The sequence below is a fragment of the Ranitomeya variabilis genome, chromosome 2 (assembly GCF_051348905.1).
Source record: "Ranitomeya variabilis isolate aRanVar5 chromosome 2, aRanVar5.hap1, whole genome shotgun sequence".
In the NCBI taxonomy this organism is placed as follows: domain Eukaryota; kingdom Metazoa; phylum Chordata; class Amphibia; order Anura; family Dendrobatidae; genus Ranitomeya; species Ranitomeya variabilis.
Window position 1 is genome coordinate 1,032,979,113 of NC_135233.1, and position 18,209 is coordinate 1,032,997,321.

Below are 18,209 nucleotides of genomic sequence, written 5' to 3' on the forward strand. Positions count from 1 at the left end.
GTCTGTATGGGAACTGGTAGGCTCAGTTGCAGTTTTTTAGTGTCTTACCTAATAATCCCGAGTGAGTTACTAAACTGTCATTCTGCTAAATCGTACCATATCAAATGATGATGCTGGATGTAGCGATGTCCTGAGGATGGTTTTCTACTATTCTGCCATGCCAACCCTCCCTTCAGAGGTGGTGCCGATACCCCATCTGCGTTGGTCACTTCCTCACCAGACAGCGGGGGCTCAGTGGAAGCACAAGGCAGAGGAGGAGGAAGGCATCAGTAGTATGTCTACCAGTGTGTCCTTATATTTTCTCATTTTCCGATCACACTCAGATGACGGAAGTAAGGATGGCACATTCTGCTTGTAGCAGGGATCCAGCAGGGTGCTCACCCACTAATCAACACTTGTAACAATCCAGGCAACTTAGTGGTAATTGAGCAGGCACAGCAGCATGTATTGGCTCATATGTGCTAGGCAGCCCAGAGTCAATGAAAAGCTGTACACGGTGGGAGGTGTTGTGAATTTGGATTCTGGGCTCTCCCGGTGGCCGCTTGTGGAATTGGACTTGTCATCCTCTTTCCTGTTTCACCTGGTTCCATCAGTAGTGGGTGTCGCTATTTAAGCTCATTTCTCTGGTGGTTTCTTGCCGGTCAACAATGTTATCTGATGCCTCTCAGTGCTTGTTCCTGCTTCTAGACTACTACTAGATAAGTTGGACTTTTGTCCATGTTTTGTTTTGCCTATTTGTTCCAGTTCACAGCTGAAGTTTTGTTACTGTGTCTGGAAAGCTCTCGTTGATCAGGGATTGCTACTCTGGCGTTATGAGTTAATGCCAGAGTTTAAGGTAATCTCTGGATGGTGTTTTGTTAGTGTTTTTCTGCTGACCATGAAAGTATACTATCTGTCTTCTGCTATCTAGTAAGCGGACCTCAAATTTGCTAAGACTATTTTCCTGCTGCGTTTGTTGTTTCATCTGAACTCACCGTCATTATATGTGGGGGGCTACTGTCTTCTTTGGAATATTTCTCTAGAGGTGAGCCAGGTCTTATATTTCCCTCTGCTAGCTATTTAGGTCTTAGGCCAGAGCTGGGCATCTAGCGATAAATAGGAAATGCTACCTGGCTATTTCTAGTTGCGCGGCAGGCTTACTTCATGGTCAGTATAGTTCCATCTTCCGAGAGCTTGTCCCTCTATAGGCTTGCTATGATCTCTGCCTGCAGAGATCATGATAGTTTGACCGGCCAATAAAGTGTTAAAGACCCAGGTTGAGAAAGGAGAGTTATAAGAAGTCTGCTGGAATATTTTTTTTTTTTTTTTTTTCCTCCAGTCTGCCTTGCTGCAGTCTTTTTTCTCTCTCTCCTCCTAATCTCTGTATGGCTCTGTGTGCACCTGACAATAATGGATCTCCAGAGTGTAACTGCGGGTTTGAATAATCTCATCACGAAAGTACAAAATTTACAAGATTTTGTGGTACATGCTCCGGTATCTGAGCCGAGAATTCCTTTGCCGGAGTTCTTCACAGGGAATAGAGCTAGCTTCCAGAATTTCCGAAATAATTGTAAGCTTTATTTGTCCCTGAAGTCTCGTTCAGCTGGAGACCCTGCTCAGCAGGTTAGGATTGTGATTTCCTTGCTCAGGGGTGACCCTCAAGATTGGGCCTTCTCATTGCCAGCAGGGGATCCTGCGTTACGCGATGTGGATGCGTTTTTTCTGGCCTTGGGCTTGCTTTATGAGGAACCTCATTTGGAACTTCAGGCAGAAAAAACTTTGATGGCACTATCTCAGGGGCAAGACGAAGCTGAAGTTTTCTGCCAAAAATTCCGTAAATGGTCTGTGCTTACTCAGTGGAATGAGTGCGCCTTGGCGGCAACTTTCAGAGAAGGTCTCTCTGATGCCGTTAAGGATGTTATGGTGGGGTTCCCTGTGCCTGCAGGTCTGAATGAGTCCATGACAATGGCTATTCAGATTGATAGGCGTCTGCGGGAGCGCAAACCGGTGCACCATCTGGCGGTGTCTATGGAAAAGACGCCAGAAAGTATACAGTGTGATAGAATTCTGTCCAGGAGCGAGCGACAGAATTTTAGACGGAAGAATGGATTGTGTTTCTATTGTGGGGATTCTACTCATGTTATATCAGCATGCTCTAGGCGTACAAAGAAGCTTGATAAGTCTGTTTCCATTGGCACCATTCAGTCTAAGTTTATTTTGTCTGTAACCCTGATTTGCTCTTTGTCATCCATTGCCACGGACGCCTATGTTGACTCTGGCGCCGCTCTGAGTCTTATGGATTGGTCCTTTGCCAATCGTTGTGGTTTTGATTTAGAGCCTTTGGAGACTCTTATTCCTCTGAAGGGGATTGACTCCACCCCATTGGCTAATAATAAACCACAATACTGGACACAAGTAACCATGCGTATCAATCCGGATCACCAGGAGATTATTCGTTTCCTGGTGCTGTATAATTTACATGACGATTTGGTACTGGGATTGCCATGGTTGCAGTCTCACAACCCAGTCTTGGACTGGAGAGCAATGTCTGTGTTGAGCTGGGGATGTAAGGGGATTCATGGGGACTTACCTTTGGTTTCTATTTCGTCGTCCATTCCCTCTGAAGTCCCTGAGTTCCTCTCTGATTATCAAGATGTCTTTGACGAACCCAAGCTTGGGTCGTTACCTCCGCACCGTGAGTGCGATTGTGCCATAGATTTGATACCGGGTTGTAAATATCCCAAGGGTCGTTTGTTTAATCTGTCTGTGCCGGAACATGCTGCTATGCGGGAATATATAAAGGAGTCTTTGGAAAAGGGACATATTCGTCCATCTTCTTCTCCCTTGGGAGCTGGGTTTTTCTTTGTCTCAAAAAAAGACGGCTCTTTGAGACCATGTATTGATTATCGGCTTCTGAATAAGATCACTGTTAAGTATCAATACCCATTGCCATTGCTTACTGATTTGTTTGCTCGTATAGAGGGTGCTAAGTGGTTCTCTAAAATTGATCTTCGTGGGGCGTATAATTTGGTGCGGATCAGGCAGGGGGATGAGTGGAAGACCGCATTTAATACGCCCGAGGGCCACTTTGAGTATTTGGTCATGCCTTTTGGTCTTTCTAATGCCCCTTCAGTTTTCCAGTCTTTTATGCATGATATTTTCCGCGATTTTCTGGATAAATTTATGATAATATATCTGGATGATATTCTGATTTTTTCTGATGACTGGGACTCTCATGTCCAGCAGGTCAGGAGAGTTTTTCAGGTTCTGCGGTCTAATTCTTTATGTGTGAAGGGGTCTAAGTGCGTTTTTGGGGTCCAGAAAATTTCCTTTTTGGGGTATATTTTTTCTCCCTCTTCCATTGAGATGGATCCCGTCAAGGTGCAAGCTATTTGTGACTGGACTCAGCCCTCCTCTCTTAAGGGTCTTCAGAGATTTTTGGGCTTTGCCAACTTTTACCGCCGATTTATTGCTGGTTTTTCGGATGTCGTTAAACCACTGACTGATTTGACCAGACAAGGCGCTGATGTTGCTAATTGGTCCCCTCATGCTGTAGAGGCCTTTCAGGAGCTTAAGCGCCGTTTTGCCTCTGCCCCTGTGTTGCGTCAGCCTGATGTGAATCTGCCTTTTCAGGTTGAGGTTGACGCTTCGGAGATCGGAGCTGGGGCAGTGTTGTCGCAGAAAGGTTCCGACTGCTCCGTCATTAGGCCTTGTGCCTTCTTTTCTCGCAAATTTTCGCCCGCAGAGCGGAATTATGATGTTGGGAATCGGGAGCTTTTGGCCATGAAGTGGGCGTTTGAGGAGTGGCGCCATTGGCTCGAGGGGGCTAGGCATCAGGTGGTGGTATTGACTGACCACAAAAATTTGATTTATCTTGAGACTGCCAGACGCCTGAATCCTAGACAGGCGCGCTGGTCTTTATTTTTTTCTCGCTTTAATTTTGTGGTGTCATACCTACCGGGTTCTAAGAATGTTAAGGCAGATGCCCTTTCTAGGAGTTTTGACCCGGACTCTCCTGGTAATTCTGAACCCACAGGTATCCTTAGGGAGGGAGTAATTTTGTCGGCCGTTTCTCCTGATCTGCGGCGGTCCTTGCAAGAGTTTCAGGCGGATAGACCGGATCGTTGTCCGCCTGATAGACTGTTTGTTCCGGATGATTGGACCAGCAGAGTCATCTCCGAGGTACATTCTTCTGCATTGGCAGGTCATCCCGGAATTTTTGGTACCAGGGATTTGGTGGCAAGATCCTTCTGGTGGCCTTCCCTGTCACGAGATGTGCGAGTCTTTGTGCAGTCATGTGACGTTTGTGCTCGGGCCAAGTCTTGTAGTTCTCGGGCTAGCGGACTGCTGTTGCCCTTGCCTATTCCTAAGAGGCCTTGGACACACATCTCGATGGATTTTATTTCAGATCTGCCTGTTTCCCAGAAGATGTCTGTCATCTGGGTGGTCTGTGACCGTTTCTCTAAAATGGTCCATTTGGTTCCTCTGCCCAAGTTGCCTTCTTCTTCTGAGTTGGTTCCTCTGTTTTTTCAGAATGTTGTCCGATTGCACGGTATTCCTGAGAATATTGTTTCTGACAGAGGTACCCAATTTGTGTCTAGATTTTGGCGGGCATTCTGTGCTAGGATGGGCATAGATTTGTCTTTTTCATCTGCTTTTCACCCTCAGACTAATGGCCAGACCGAGCGGACTAATCAGACCCTGGAGACATATCTGAGGTGTTTTGTCTCTGCTGACCAGGATGATTGGGTTGCTTTTTTGCCATTGGCAGAGTTCGCCCTCAATAATCGGGCCAGCTCTTCCACCTTGGTGTCCCCGTTTTTCTGTAATTCGGGGTTTCACCCTCGATTTTCCTCCGGTCAGGTGGAATCCTCGGATTGTCCTGGAGTGGATGCGGTGGTGGAGAGATTGCATCACATCTGGGGGCAGGTTATGGACAATTTGAAGTTGTCCCAGGAGAAGACTCAGCGTTTTGCCAACCGTCATCGTCGTGTTGGTTCTCGGCTTTGTGTTGGAGATTTGGTGTGGTTGTCTTCTCGTTTTGTCCCTATGAGGGTCTCTTCTCCTAAGTTTAAACCTCGGTTCATCGGCCCTTATAGAATATTGGAGATTCTTAATCCTGTTTCTTTCCGTTTGGACCTCCCTGCGTCCTTTTCTATTCATAACGTTTTTCATCGGTCGTTATTGCGCAGGTATGAGGTACCTGTGGTGCCTTCAGTTGAGCCTCCTGCTCCGGTGTTGGTTGAGGGTGAGTTGGAGTACGTTGTGGAGAAAATTTTGGACTCTCGTGTTTCCAGACGGAGACTCCAGTATCTGGTCAACTGGAAGGGTTACGGCCAGGAGGATAATTCTTGGGTCAATGCATCTGATGTTCATGCTTCTGATCTTGTTCGTGCCTTCCATAGGGCTCATCCTGGTCGCCCTGGTGGATCTGGTGAGGGTTCGGTGCCCCCTCCTTGAGGGGGGGGTACTGTTGTGAATTTGGATTCTGGGCTCTCCCGGTGGCCGCTTGTGGAATTGGACTTGTCATCCTCTTTCCTGTTTCACCTGGTTCCATCAGTAGTGGGTGTCGCTATTTAAGCTCATTTCTCTGGTGGTTTCTTGCCGGTCAACAATGTTATCTGATGCCTCTCAGTGCTTGTTCCTGCTTCTAGACTACTACTAGATAAGTTGGACTTTTGTCCATGTTTTGTTTTGCCTATTTGTTCCAGTTCACAGCTGAAGTTTTGTTACTGTGTCTGGAAAGCTCTCGTTGATCAGGGATTGCTACTCTGGCGTTATGAGTTAATGCCAGAGTTTAAGGTAATCTCTGGATGGTGTTTTGTTAGTGTTTTTCTGCTGACCATGAAAGTATACTATCTGTCTTCTGCTATCTAGTAAGCGGACCTCAAATTTGCTAAGACTATTTTCCTGCTGCGTTTGTTGTTTCATCTGAACTCACCGTCATTATATGTGGGGGGCTACTGTCTTCTTTGGAATATTTCTCTAGAGGTGAGCCAGGTCTTATATTTCCCTCTGCTAGCTATTTAGGTCTTAGGCCAGAGCTGGGCATCTAGCGATAAATAGGAAATGCTACCTGGCTATTTCTAGTTGCGCGGCAGGCTTACTTCATGGTCAGTATAGTTCCATCTTCCGAGAGCTTGTCCCTCTATAGGCTTGCTATGATCTCTGCCTGCAGAGATCATGACAGGGAGGTGTAGGTATATTGTCTGGGTCTTCTGTATCATCTGTACCCCTCCCCCAGAAATGCTCCAGTAATGACTGTGAACTGCTTGGAGTGCCACCCTGCTATGAACATGATTCTATCTCCTCCTACTACTCCTCTTCATCCTCATCCTCCACAATTGTCCCCTGGCTGGACAGTTGTGCACCTGGCCACTGTTGGTACAGGAATCCATCCTCCAAGCCATATATGGATGACTGGCCTTGTAATGGTGTAAATAATTCCTGTTCCTTCTCTTCTTCCTGTGCCACCGCCTCATGCATCATTGTCTGAAGCTTTTTCTAGGAGACATAAAAGTGGGATAGTAATGCTGATAATGCCGTCATCAGTGATAGCCAGCACAATATGGGACACATGTCCCGCATGGAAGCCCACAGAGCGACTCACCCATGCGTGCTGCAGCTGAAACTCCAGTATCCCCTGCTGCTGCTTGCACAGTCTCTCCAGCATGTGCAAGCTGGGCATCCACCTTGTGGGCACAGTGCATATGAATTAGTGAGTGGGAAGTCAGAAGTGAAGCTGCAGTGCAGACAGGTGAGCAGCATCTGGGTGAAAATGCCGATGCGGGCACAGACGGCCCGCACTTTTAGCAGCAGTTCTGCCATATGTGTGTAATTTTTCAAGAAGCTCTGCACCACCAATTTCAGCACAAGCACCATGCAAGGAATATGCATCAAAGTCGCTAGTCCCAATGCTGCTATGAGATTTTGCTCATTATTGCAAACTACCATACAAAGTGGTATGTTGCATGTGGGACGGCGAACAGAAAAGCTGCACGGCAGACAGGCGAGCAGCAAGGTGAAAAAGCCAAAAGTGCTCACAGACAGCCTGCACTTTCTGATCGGAAGAGGAAATGGTGGAGGAAGCGAAACAGGTGGTAAAGGAGGAAGCAAAATAGAGAGAGAAAGGCTAGGCCTAAGTGATTTTAAAAACACCTAAGGTAGAAAAATGAAGAAAAACATACCATAAGGAAACAACATAACCAAAACCTGTCAGATGATAAATGCACTAGCAGGATGCAGCAGGCCCTCACCATAAAGATAGAGGCAGCACAAGTGCAAACTATTGTTAGAACGTCAGTCACACAGTTATGTGTGATGCACAGTGTCTAGCTTACAGCCTATTAATGATGCCCATAATATTCTATCAGGCGGGCTGACCATCACTATATATATGCACCACACCGGGACAGACGCCGCATTGCATGTAGGATGGTGAACAGAAAGGCTTCACGGCAGACAGGTGAGCAGCAAGGTGAAAACACCAAAAGCGTGCACAGACAGCTTGCATTTTCTGATCGGAAGAGGAAATGGTGGAGGAAGCGAAACAGGTGGTAAAGGGGGAGGCAAAATGGAGAGACAAAAAGCTAGGACTCAGTGATTTTGCACCCTGCTTCCTTATTTGATGTGCAGATGGGGCAGTATGACCACCACCTCTTTCTCTGAACTGCCACATCACTCAGATAGCCTTGATTCCATGTAGGGTCTAGGACCTAATCATCCCCATCGCATCATCACACCTCTCCAGTCTGTCTTTAAATCTTCTTCTCCCCTATTCAAATCCTTTCATTGTCTCCAATTTCACAATGTATCAACACTACTCAGACAACACAGGGTTAGGGTAAAACAGTGGGGCAATAATGTATTAAGCCAACAACACACAATAGCATACAGAACAGTCCAAGCAAATATCCAAGATGGTGTAAATTACAGAATCTCACCCTTCTGCTGACTTGCCGGGATTAGATCTGGTTCCAATGCCCCCACAGCGAGGAGGTAATGACAAGCTTAGGAAGCTAACCAAGAGCAGTGAGGTAGGTGGCCAGGTGACCAGATTGTCCCAACATGGATTGACGTCTCTGGGGTTTCAGTGATGGTCAATGAAGCAGTCCTGTGTTCTTCCAGTCAGGGTCATAGTCCCCTAAGCTGGTATCCTATAGAGTCACACGTACCAGAAGAAAAAGTCTCTTTATATAGTTCACAACTGACCTTCAACAAGCATCCAGAGGTCAGAGAGAGATGTGAATGAGGCCAACCTGCATTGTTTGATTATGTAATCTATTTGCATAGTTTTTCCTCCTCTGTTTGGGAAAGCCATCAAAAGGTCTAGCATGAACAATGTATATAATCAACATATCAGTAGTGTTGAGCGATACCTTCCGATACTCAAAGGTATCGGTATCGGATGGTATCGGCCGATATCCAAAAAATATCGGATATCGCCGATACCGATACCCGATACCAATGCAAGTCAATGGGACACAAGTATCGGAAGGTATCCTGGATAGTTCCCAGGGTCTGAAGGAGAGGAAACTCTCATTCAGGCCCTGGGATCCATATTCATGTAAAAAATTAAGAATTAAAATAAAAGATATGGATATACTCACCCTCGGACAAGCCCTGGACCTTACCGATGTAACCGGCAGCCTCCGTTCCTAAGAATGAGGAGTTTAGGACCTTCGATGACGTCACGGCTTGTGATTGGTAGCGTGACCGCTCATGTGACCGCTCACGCGACCAGTCACAAGCCGCGACGTCATCGCAGGTCCTAAACTCCTCATTCTTAGGAACGGAGGCTGCCGGTTACATCAGTAAGGTCCAGGGGCCGCCGGAGGGGTGAGTATATCCATATTTTTTATTTTAATTCTTTATTTTTTACATGAATATGGATCCCAGGGCCTGAAGGAGAGTCTCCTCTCCTCAAGACCCTGGGAACCATACACTGGGAACTTCCGATTCCGATTTCCAATATCACAAAAATATCGGAACTCGGTATCAGAATTCTGATACAGCAAATATCGGCCGATACCCGATACTTGCGGTATCGGAATGCTCAACACTACATATCAGCAAACATCATTGTTCAGTGGCCATGCATTACTGTTTTGCAAAGATAACAGAAAATAAACTGTAGGAGATAAGGTAAATATTCGTCCTACAAGAAGAGTCAATACTTCAGACATCAGTGATTATGATTCTGGGCCTTCACAATTTATGTCAGGCATAATTAAAAAGCAATGCTGTGTCATCACAATTGTAATTTCAATTTGTGTTTTGTATGTAACCCCTCCTCATGTACCCTACCATGGAATCAATGGTGCTTTAAAAAAAAAAAAATAATAATCTCTCACATGATGTTCCACCCAGTCCTAACCGATGCCCTCCTTGCCAGTCTGCACACAGAAGAAAGCTGCAGCAGTTGGCACATGAGATTCGCCATCATCATCAGAGATGCACTGTGGTGGTCTGAGTACTGTTTGAACTAACCCCCCCACGTACTCATCCTCAAAGAGAGCAAGTGGCTGGGCATCAGTGGATGGCCCATGGAACTACAGCCAGTAGAGTCATCAAAATGCAGGAGTGACAATTGCATGACTTCCGGCTCAAACTGCTTTCCTGATTTGCAAGGGGGTGAAGTGGAATCTGGATGCCCATGGGCCACAGGTGAAAATCTGCTCTTTCACCAGAGAAGTGGATGGAAGACAAAGTGAAGGAACCGAAGGTACTCTCAGTGAACCAATCTAAAACCACCTCTAATTATTTTAGCCTCACCATTCATCCAGCAGGACTCTAGCCTATGAAATTACACAGAATGTTCTGTCTTCTGCATGCACCACAGGAAGGTGTTTCATTTGGATGTGTGGCAGGCACAAATTGACCATGCCCTCTCTTTCTCTGCAGCAGCTACACCACCACCAGCAGTAGCAGCATGGTCATGTCCCCCCTTTAATGCTCATCTCATTGCTTTCAGCCCAAAAAAGTGCAGAGTGGCCAGCAGATAATTAAACTGCATGTTTTCAGAGTAGCCCCCAAAAGAAACAAAACCAGTATTGGCCATCTACTCCTCCTACGCCTCTTCCATCTACTCCACTACCTCCACCTACATGTCTTCCACTTACTCCACCTCCTCCACTTGGACCTCCACCTCTTGGCCCAAGATTATTTTTCTATATACTATATTATTTTAAGTCAGTTTCTTATACACATTTGATTACAGGGCAATGTTCCAGCTCTTACCATCATTTAGGTTCAGTTTGCTGCCCACTAGCCCTTACTATCACAATTTTACAGCCATTTTAAAGCACTGAGGTTTGGGTCCCCATTGACTTCTCAATCCCCATTGGTTCGAGGTAAAGTTCTGGGTCATGTTCGGATGTTGAACTCATCTTTGATCGATAGTTCAGCCAAATCCGATGAACCCAAACATCCATGGGTCTTGCTCATCCCTATTCAAAATATTTTTCTGCAACTCAGCAGCTGCACAAAAATATTGAAGCTTTTGGCATTTACACGACAGTCCCGGCCAACTACTCCAATGTGAGCATAGCATGGGTGAGACATTGGCTGGATAGGCAGCAGTTACACCCGCCCATCATATTCTAAGTTGCAACTTACTACAGAAATATAGTACAGCACTTGAGTGACATAAATTTCTGGCAACAGCACACGATGGATATCAGACTCATCTGAATCTCTGAGCAGTTTATGCCAGCTAGTGAATAAGGTTAGTTTTCTCCAGCGAATGTTTCATAAACCCCTTTGTGACATGCGCCGTACTAGTACTGCTCTGCAGGAGGTGCCCAAATGCCCACAGCAGTACTAGTATGGGCCACAATCACCGCGGCCTCACACTGAGCGCCTCAGCGATCGCGTTCAGGTGTCAGCTGTGACAGCTGACACCCTGCAGCAACACCCACGATTGGTGCTAGCACCAATCATGGGCATTTAACCCCTCTGATGCCGCTGTCAGGAGTGACAGCTGCATAGAGAAGTATCGCATAGGGAGGGGGCTCCCTGCACGCTTCCCTCAGAAAAAAGCGAGATCGCGTTGTTCTGATGGTGTCCATAGAGACCCTCGGGCACTAAGATGGCCATCGGGTCCATCCGGGTCCTGGAGGGAAGGTGGCTTGCGAGCGCCTACAGAGAGCAGGCGCTGGCATGTCTCCTTCCTTCCTTGTCAGATTCTGATCTGATACAGAAATCTGACATTATATAGTGATGTCCCATACTGGGACAATGTAATAAAGCTAAAACAAATATTATAATGTGTAAAAAATATTTTGTTTGATCTGATACAGCGATCTAACATTATATAGTGATGTCCCATACTGGGACAATGTAATAAAGCTAAAAAAAACATATTATATTGTGTAAAAAAATGTGTTAAAAAATCCCAAAATAAAGAAAAAAAAAATACATATTTTTTAATAAATACTTTTATTTATGTAAATAAAAAAACAATTAAAAAAGTACACATATTTGGTATTGCCGCATCCGTAGCGACCCGACCTATAAAACTGTTCCCCTAGTTCACCCCTTCAGTGAACACCATAAAATAAAAAAATAGAAAACAAGGCAAACGACAGTGCTTTATCATTATACCGCTGAACAAAAATTGCAATAAAACGCAATCAAAAAGACAAATGTAAATAAAAATGGTACCTCTGAAATGTCATCTTGTCCCGCAAAAAACAAGCTGCCATACAGCTCAGTCATCAGAAAAATAAAAAAGTTATAGCTCTCAGAATAAAGTGATGCAAAAATAAATATTTTTATTTTATCTTATTTATTTATAAATGAGGTATCGCTATAATGGTACTGACCAGAAGAATAAAGCTGCCTTATCACTTTTACCATACGCAGAACGGTATAAACGCCCCCCCCCCCCACTAAATGAAATTCATGAATTGCTGGTTTTTGTTCATTTTGTCTCCCAAAAATCAGAATAGAAAGTGATTAAAAAATGTCATGTGCCCGAACATGGTACCAATAGAAACATCACCTCGTCTCATAAAAAACAAGACCTCACATGACTCTGTTGGCCGAAATATGAAAAAATTATAGCTCTCAAAATATGGTGATGCAAAAACTAATTTTCACAATAAAAAGCATATTTTAGTGTGTGACAGCAGCCAAACATGAAAACCCGATATACATCTGGTATTGCTGTGGTCGCACCGACCCGAAGAATAAAGTCGCCTAATCACTTATACCACACAAGGAACAGCATAAAAAATAAATAAAACCAATTATTCACAAACTGTTGATTTTTTCATTTTGCCTCCCAAAGATCGCAGTAAGGCTCGGCGCACATTTATCCTGCGCTTTGTGCTGAGTGCTTACATCTCTGAAATATGCAATTCAGACATAACCACTGGCTGAATAATCCCTATAATGAGGCAAATGGAGGCACTCTGGGCGCCATTGGACCTGTGATCCAGCGGTGTCCATCTTTTTAGGATTGTATAAAAGTGCCGTCGGCCACAGTTTTGTGCACTTCTCAAAAAAAGGAAACTACGGAACAGAGGCTAGGCGGAGTCCAGAGTAACTCTGCTGTCTCACTACAGTGAATGGATCCATTGGGGGTTTTATCTGAATCAGGTCACTCAGAGATTTAGATGGAAACCGCAAAGTAAGTGGTCAGCATAGAGCGGCCAATAACTGTGATCCCAAACGTTATGTAAAATGTTCCCAATAAAAGCTTCCATTCAATCCACAAAAAAAGCTAGTCCCCATGCAGATCTGTCATCTGGTAACAGAAATACAGGGGGCTTCCACGTTACTGGTAGCACAAAGGCTCTGGAAAAGCGAAATGGCTCCTCAAAAGCCAAAAGAATTTCATCAAATTCTCCACTCCCAAAACCAAAAGCCCCCCTCCCTTCTGAGCCTCAGTGTGCCAAAACAAAATTTAGGACCCACATGTTTGGCATTTCTGTAGTGATGAGAGCCCGCCTAATTTACAGGTGCGTGTCTCCCAAAGCATGAGCTGGGCATAATGCACTGGTCACTACAGTGTACTGGTCACTACAACGCCAATTTGCAATTTTCACTCAGCAACATCCACTGCTGACTGTTTCTGGAAGAAACATGGAGTCAAAATCATCACTACATCTGCAGATAAATTCCCAAAGGGATCATAATTTCCAAAATGGGGTCCCTTATGGGGGTACATCTGCACTGGAATATTACGCTACTTCCTTTCTGAGCTTTGCAGTGTTCCTCAAAAGTAGTTTTCGACCACATATGGGGGTATCGGCGAACTCAGGAGAAATTGCACAACAATCTTTGGGGTCCATTTTCTCCTTTTGCCCTTGTGGAAATACAAAGTTTGCAGCTAAAAAGATTTTGTGGGGAAAAATTGGATTTTTTTTACTTTCACGGCTTAACATCATAAACTTCTGTGAAGCACCTGGGGGTTCAAAGTTCCCAATACACAACTAGATAAGTTCCATAAGGGGTCTAGTTGCTAAAATGGTGTCACTTGTGTGGGGTTTCCACTGTTTAGGCACATCAGGGGCTCTTCAAACGGGACATGGCCTCCGGTAATTATTCCATCAAATTTTGCAATCAAAAAGTCAAATGGCGCTCCTTCCCTTCCAAACCCTGCCATGCGCCAAAACAGTGGTTTCCCCCCCCCATATGGAGTATCAGCATACTCAGTAGAAATGGCACAACAAACTGTATGGAGCAATTTCTCCTGTTACCCTTATGAAAATGCAAAATATGGAGCTAGAAAAGATTTATTTGGGAAAATGTGATTTTTTTTATTTCCACAGCTCTATGCTATAAACTTCTGTGAAGCACCTGTGGGTTCAAGGTGCTCTATACACATCTAGATAAGTTCCATAAGGGGTCTAGTTTCCAATATTTTGTCACTTGTGGGGGGTTTCCACTGTTTATGCACATCAGGGGCTCATCAAACGCGACATTGTGTCCGCTAATTATTCCATCAAATTTTGCATTGAAAAACTCAAATGGTGCTCCTTCTCTTCCAAGCCCTGCTGTGTGCCCAAACAGTTGATTGACCCCACATATAGGGTATCGGCATGCTCAGAAGAAATTGCGCAACAAAATGTATGGACCATGTCTCCTGTTACCCTTGTGAAAGTAAAAAAAAGGTTTAAAGCTAAATTTTTGTGAATGAAAAGTAAATGGTTATTTTTTCCTTCCACATTCCAAAAATTCATGTGAATTACCTGAAGGGTTAATAAACTTCTTAAATGTGGTTTAAGTACCTTGAGGGGTGCAGATTTTGGAATGGTCACCTTTGGGTATTTTCTGTAATATAGGCCCCTCAATGTCACTTCAAGTGTGATGTGGTTCTTAAAAAAATGGTTTTGCAAACTTTGTTGTAAAAATGAGAAATTACTGGTCCACTTTTAACCTTTATAACTTCCTAACAAAAAAATGATGCTTCCAAAATTGTGATGATGTAAAATAGACATGTGGGAAATATTATTTTCTAACTATTTTGTGCAATATGACTCTCTAATTTAAGGGCATAAATATTAAAAGTTTGAAAATTGCGAAATTTTCAAAATTTTCACCAAATTTCCATTTTTTTACCAAATAAACACAAGTCATATCAAAGAAATTTTACTGCTATCATAAAATACAATACATCATGAGAAGACAATCTCTGAATCACCGGGATCCATTGAAGCGTTCCAGAGTTATGACCTCATAAAGTGACAGTGGTCAGAATTGTAAAACTTGGCCTGGTCATTAAAGTGAAAACAGGCTTCGTCTCAAAGGGGTTAAGACAGTCGTGTGCAATGCCCATTTTAATGAACCATCCCCTATGTGTATCTCTGCTACCATTACACCTGAAGAGTGTTTTTTCCCCTCAAAACGCATTATTTTAGACCCAAAAAACTTTCCTATTTGTACTAATTATTAGTGCCAGAATATGATTGTTTTTAATTTGGAATCCTTTACTCCATTTATACAATGGGTGGCACATTTTGTTGTGGCTTTATCAGCAGTGTATTTGAAGATATTTACAGATACCAATATTAAAAGGAACCTGTCTTGTAAAAAAAATCAATAACTTATTAATCTGCAGATATGAGATTAATCATAGGGGTTCAATCATAGATGTGATGAGCCTGCGCAGCTTGTATATTTTGGCCAAAATATCAACGATCAAAACGAAGGAGTCATAGAATTATTGAAGATTCAAGTTGGAAGGGACCACATGGGTCATTGTGCAGGGGGCTCAATGCAGGATTCATTAAACCATCTCAAACAGATGTCTGTTCAGCCTCTGTTTAAAGACGTTCATTGAAGAATAACTCACCACCTTTCTTGGAAGCCTGTCTGTTATGGTTTCCAATGGCAAGGAAACATCAGAAGCATAGAATAAACGGACAAGCTCTCGGGTGATGGAAACTAGAGCTGACCGCGATGCTAAACCTACACACCACACTAGAAGTAGCCAGGGGGCATTCCTGCGTTGTCTCTAGATGCCGCGCGCCAGCCGGAGAACTAACTACCCCTGGTAGAAGAAAACACAGTCCTGGCTTGCCTCCAGAGAATGTCCCCACAGGAGATAGCAGCCCCCCACATATAATAACGGTGAGAGCAGATGAAAAGACACACGTAGTATGAAAGCAGATTTAGCACAGAGAGGCCCGCTAACTAAATAGCAGAAAGATACAACAGAGGACTTCGCGGTCAGCTGCAAAACCCTTCAAAACACCATCCTGAAATTACCTTAACTCATGTGACAACTCATGCCACTGGAGTGGTAATTTCAGCCCAACAAGAGCTTCCAGCTGCAGAGATTCACATAAGTGCAAAGCTGGACAAAACATACAAAAATAGACTTAAGGACTAAAGTGTCCAACTTAGCTGAGCAGAAAACTGGGAGCAGGAACATGCAACAGAATCACTCTGGATACATTGATGGCCAGCATTAGAATGACTGAGGAGCAAGGTTAAATAGGATACTCCCACATCCTGATAGGAACAGGTGAACTGAGAAGGCAAAGCTTGCAGGACACCAGTACCACAAGAGACCACCGGGGGAGCCCACGAACCGAATCACAACAGTACCCCCCCCTTAAGGAGGGGGCACCGAACCCTCACAAGAACCACCAGGGCGATCTGGATGAGCCCTATGAAAGGCACGGACCAAATCAGAAGCATGAACATCAGAAGCTGTAACCCAAGAATTATCCTCTTGACCGTAGCCCTTCCATTTCACCAGATATTGAAGTCTCCATCTGGAAACACGGGAGTCCAAGATTTTCTCCACCACGTACTCCAATTCACCCTCAACCAGCACAGGAGCAGGAGGCTCAACAGAAGGCACAAGTGGTACCTCATACCTCCGCAATAATGACCGATGGAAGACATTATGGATAGCAAAGGATGCTGGGAGGTCCAAACGAAAAGACACAGGGTTAAGAATTTCCAAAATCTTATAAGAACCGATGAACCGAGGCTTAAACTTAGGAGAAGAGACCCTCATAGGGACAAAACGGGAGGACAACCACACCAAGTCCCCAACACGAAGACGAGGACCAACACGACGATGGCGATTAGCAAAACGTTGAGTCCTCTCCTGGGACAACTCCAAATTGTCCACCACCTGCCCCCAAATACGATGCAACCTATCCACCATGGTATCCACTCCAGGACAATCCGAAGACTCCACCTGACCAGATGAAAAACGAGGATGGAACCCTGAATTGCAAAAGAAAGGGGAGACCAAAGTGGCAGAACTGGCCCGATTATTAAGGGCAAACTCAGCCAACGGCAAAAAGGAGACCCAGTCATCCTGATCAGCAGACACGAAACACCTCAAATAAGTCTCCAAGGTCTGATTAGTACGTTCCGTCTGGCCATTTGTCTGGGGATGAAATGCAGACGAAAAAGACAAATCAATGCCCATCCTGGCACAAAACGCCCGCCAAAATCTGGACACAAACTGGGATCCCCTGTCGGAAACGATATTCTCCGGAATACCATGCAGCCGAACCACATTCTGAAAAAACAGGGGCACCAACTCAGATGAGGAAGGCAGCTTGGGCAAGGGCACCAAATGAACCATCTTAGAAAAGCGGTCACACACCACCCAAATGACGGACATCTTCTGAGAAACAGGGAGATCAGAAATAAAATCCATAGAGATGTGTGTCCAAGGCCTCTTAGGAACAGGCAAGGGCAACAACAACCCACTAGCCCGAGAACAACAAGGCTTGGCCCGAGCACAAACATCGCAAGACTGCACAAAAGTACGCACGTCCCGAGACAGGGAAGGCCACCAGAAGGACCTAGCCACCAAATCTCTGGTACCAAAAATTCCCGGATGACCTGCCAACGCAGAAGAATGAACCTCCGAGATGACTCTATTGGTCCACTCATCCGGCACAAACAATCTACCAGGCGGACAACGATCAGGCCGATCCGCCTGAAACTCTTGTAAAGCACGTCGCAGGTCTGGGAAGACAGCAGACAATATCACCCCATCCTTAAGTATACCCGTAGGTTTAGAATCACCAGGGGAATCAGGTTCAAAACTCCTAGAAAGGGCATCCGCCTTCACATTCTTAGTACCTGGCAGATACGAAACCACAAAATTAAACCGGGAGAAAAACAACGACCAGCGCGCCTGTCTAGGATTCAGACGTCTGGCCGACTCAAGATAAATCAAATTTTTGTGATCAGTCAAGACCACCACCTGATGTTTAGCACCCTCAAGCCAATGACGCCACTCCTCGAATGCCCACTTCATCGCCAAAAGCTCCCGATTACCGACGTCATAATTTCGCTCGGCGGGTGAAAATTTTCGAGAAAAGAACGCACAAGGTCTCATCACTGAACAATCTGAACTTTTCTGCGACAAAACCGCCCCCGCTCCGATCTCGGAAGCATCAACTTCCACCTGAAAAGGAAGAGAAACATCAGGCTGGCACAACACCGGAGCAGAAGAAAAACGGCGCTTAAGCTCCCGAAAGGCCTCCACAGCAGCAGGAGACCAATCTGCAACATCAGCACCCTTTTTAGTCAAATCAGTCAAAGGCCTGACAACGCTAGAAAAACCAGTTATGAATCGACGATAAAAGTTAGCAAAGCCCAAAAATTTCTGAAGGCCCTTAAGAGAAGTCGGTTGCGTCCAGTCACAAATAGCCCGAACCTTCACAGGATCCATCTCAATAGAAGAGGGGGAAAAAATGTACCCCAAAAAAGAAATCTTCTGAACCCCAAAAACACACTTTGAA